Below are 4,243 nucleotides of genomic sequence, written 5' to 3' on the forward strand. Positions count from 1 at the left end.
GAGCCCCGTGACCGCGCGCGCGACCCCGCCGGGGAGCCTGCCTTGCGGAACGCCCAGGCGGGCTCCTTCCGAGCATGCGCAGCAAGACCGCACGGCCCGTTCCTCAGGTAAATCCGCTCCTCCGGGTCTTCCCTGCGCGTCGCCGAGCCGCAGGCCTGACCTATCAGCGTATGGGGGCGGGGACGTAACTCACTGAAAAGGCGGGGCCATCCCGAGATTGGACGGCGGCGTCCAGGGGCGGAGCTAGGATGGCGGTGCTGGAGGGGACGCTCTTGGCGTAAAGGGGCTGGAGTAGGGGGCGCTTAATTGAGACCCCAGGACGGTCCCCAGGATCTCAGGCTGCCCGCAGGAAGCGGAGCGCTTGCTGAGATGCACCCTTGGGTCTGTCAGTTTCCTGAGCCCATGGAAAGGCGATTCTTATGCATCTCATTGACGCCCCCAGTGACCCTACCCCAGAGCGGAGCCAGTGTGATATTCAAATAAACAGCGATAGCAACGGATTATAACCTTGACTACGATACGAGTCCAAACCGAAGGAAATAAGTCAATGGGGGAGAAGGGACAGTTCTTTCTTACATCAGAAAGCCAACAACAAAAAAAAATACCTGGGCCGAGGGCGGTGGCTCATGCCCGTATTCCAAGCACTTTGGGAGGCCGAGGCGGGTGGATCACCTGAGGTCAGTAGTTCAAGACCAGCCTGGTCAACATGGTGAAGCCCCGTTTCTACTAAAAATACAAACATTAACCGGGTGTGGTGGTGGGTGCCTGTAATCCCAGCTACTCGGGAGGCTGAGGCAGGAGAATCACTTGAACCCGGGAGGCGGAGGTTGCAGTGAGCTGAGATGGCGCCACTGCACTCCAGCCTGGGCGACAGTGAGACTGTGTCAAAAAAAAAAAAAAAATCAAAAAGCAGAAATATTACATAGTATTACAAAGGCTGCATGACGTGTGATGTAACACATTGAATGTGGAAGCAGGTATGACAGCCAGTAGTCTTCTGTTAAGCCAGCAACAAAGATATTTGCAAAAATGTAAAACTATGTCACTGTTCTGTCTAAATTTCTTTGGAAAAATATTGTAGTTTCCCATAAAACTATGTTAACAATCAGTTTACTGTTGTTTTTTTTTTAAGTAAGAGCTTTATTGAAATATAATTCACATACCATACATTTATCCCATTTAAAGTGTACACTTAAATGATATTTAGTATAATCACAGAGTTGTGCAAGCAGCACCATAGTCAGTTTTAAAACCTTTTATCACTCCAAGAAGAAACCTTTAGCCATCACCCTCCAATTTGCTAATCACCCCAGCCCTAAGTAATATGATCTACTTTTTGTCTTTATAGATTTGCGTATTCTGCATATTTCGTATAAATGAAATCATGCAACAAATATGTGGTCTCTTGTGACTGACTTCTTTCACCTAGCCTTAGCATAGCACTTTCAAAGTTCGTCCATGTTGGCCAGGTACAGTGACTCGTGCTTGTAATCCCAGCAATTTGGGAAGCTGAGACAGGAGCATCGTTTGAGCCCAGGAGTTTGAGACCAGCCTAGGCAACATAGTGAGACTCTTTCTCTACAGAAAAAAATAAAATAAAAAATAAAAGAGGAACAAGAAAAAATTAACTGGATGTGGTGATGCGCTGTAGTCCCAGCTACTCAGGAGGCTGAGGTGGAAGGATCACTTGAGCTTGGGAGTTTGAGGATGCAGTGAGCTGCGCTCATGCTATTGCACTCCAGGCTGGGCGACTGAGCAAGACCCTGTTTAAAAAAAAAAGCAGAATTTAATTACTTTTTTTTTTCTTCTTGAGATGGAGTCTTGCTCTGTCGCTCAGGCTGGAGTGCAGTGGTATAATCTCAGCTCACTACTTCCTCCACCTCCCCGGTTCAAGCGATTCTCCTGCCTCAGTTTCCTGTGCAGCTGGGATTACAGGAATCTGACTGCCACACCCAGGCTGGAGTACAATGGTGCTATGTCGGCTAACTGCAACTTTTGCTTTCCGGGTTCAAGCGATTCTCCTGCCTCAGCTTCACCAGTAGCTGGGACTACATGCCTGCGCCACCATGCCTGCGCCACCATGCCTGGCTGATTTTTGTTTTTTTTGTTTTTTGTTTTTGTTTTTTTTTGAGACGGGAGTCTCGCTCTGTCGCCCGGGCTGGAGTGCAGTGGCCAGATCTCAGCTCACTGCAAGCTCCGCCTCCCAGGTTTATGCCATTCTCCTGCCTCAGCCTCTGGAGTAGCTGAGACTACAGGCGCCCGCCACCTCGCCCGGCTAGTTTTTTTGTATTTTTTAGTAGAGACGGGGTTTCACAGTGTTAGCCAGGATGGTCTCGATCTCCTGACCTCGTGATCCACCCGTCTCGGCCTCCCAAAGTGCTGGGATTACAGGCTTGAGCCACCGTGCCCGGCCTGATTTTTGTATTTTTAGGAGAGACAGGGTTCCACCATGTTGTCCAGGCTGGTCTTGAACTCCTGACCTCAGGTGATCTGCCCGACTTGGTCTTCCAAAGTGCTGGGATTACAGGCATGAGCTGCCATGCCTGGCCAGGATGCTGTTTTTGTTTGTTTGTTTTGTTTTTGAGACAGAATCTCCCTCTGTCGTCCAGGTTGGAGAGCAGTGGTGAGATCACAGTTCACTGCAGCCTCAATCAAACTCTTGGGTTCCATTGATCCTCTTGCCTCAGCCTCCAAAGTAGCTGGCACTACAGGTACACAACACAGCACCCTGCTAATTTTTGTATTTTTTTGTAGAAACGGGGTTTCTCTATCCTGCCCAGGCTGGTGTTACACTCCTAGGCTCAAGTTATTCACCCACCGCAGCCTCCCAAAGTGCTAGCAACCGCGCCCTACCTTTGGCACCCTTGTTGACAACCAATTGATCATAAATGTGGTTTGTTTCTGGGTTCTTGATTCTATTCCATTGATGTATCTATTATTTATTTAGAAACGAAGTCTTGCTCTTCTTGCCCAGGTTAGAGTGCAATGGTACGATCTTGGCTCACTGCAATCTCCACCTCCTGGGTTCAAGTGATTCTCCTACCCCAGCGTCCCAAGTAGCTGGGATTATAGGCACCCGCCACCACGCCCAGCTAAATTTTTGTATTTTTAGTAAAGACAGGGTTTCACCATGTTGGCCAGGCTGGTCTCGAACTCCTGACCTCAGATGATCTGCCCTCTGGGCCTCCCAAAGTGCTGGGATTACAGGCGTGAGCCACCACGCCCTGCCATGTATCTATTATTATTATTATTATTTACTTTTTGAGTCAGAGTCTCGCTCTGTCGCCCAGGCTGGAGTGCAGTGGCGGGATCTCGGCTCACTGCAACCTCTGCCTCCCGGATTTTCCTGCCTCACCCTCCCCGGTAGCTGGGATTACAGCTGCACACCATCACGCCCGGCTAAGTTTTGTATTTATGTAGAGACGGGGTTTCATGTTGGGCAGACTGCTCTCGAACTCCTGACCTCAAGTGATCTGCCTGCTTGGCTTCCCAAAGTGCTGGTATTATAGGCGTGAGCCACCGTGTCAGGCCAGATGTATCTATTATTATGCTAGTACCACACTGTCTTGATTGTTGTTGCTTTGTAAGTTTTGAAATCCGAGAGTGTGAGCCCTCCAACTTTGTTCTTCTTCTTCTTCTTCTTTTTTTTTTAATGGAATCTTGCTCTGTCACCAGGCTGGAGTGCAGTGGTGCGATCTCAGCTCACTGCAACCTCCGACTCCCTGGTTCAAGCAATTATCCTGGCTCAGCCTCCCAAGTAGCTGGGCTTAAAGGTACGTGCCACCACGCCCAGCTAATTTTTGTATTTTTAGTAGAGATGGGGTTTCACCACGTTGGCCAGGATGGTCTCCTGACCTCAGGTGATCCACCTGCCCCGACCTCCCAAAGTGCTGGGATTACAAGGCATGAAACACTGCGATCTGCCTGTTACTCCTTTTCAATATTCTTTTGCCACCTCTGGGTCTCTTGAGTTTCCAGTTGTCATCTTTCTTGTCAATCTTTGTGAAAATGAATCACTACCTTTAATTTTACATCATTGAGACCACTGCAATTATTATTATTGTAATTATTTTGAGGCGGAGTCTCGCTTCGTTGCCGAGGCTGGAGGGCAATGGTGCGATCTCGGCTTACTGCAAACTCTGCCTCCGGGTTCAAGCGATTCTTCCGCCTTAGGCTCCCTAGTAACAGGGATTACAGGTATGCACCACTGCCACGGCTAATTTTTTAATTTTTTTTTTTTTTT

The sequence above is a fragment of the Colobus angolensis genome, unplaced genomic scaffold (genome assembly GCF_000951035.1).
Source record: "Colobus angolensis palliatus isolate OR3802 unplaced genomic scaffold, Cang.pa_1.0 Scaffold303, whole genome shotgun sequence".
NCBI classification, from domain to species: Eukaryota; Metazoa; Chordata; class Mammalia; order Primates; family Cercopithecidae; genus Colobus; species Colobus angolensis.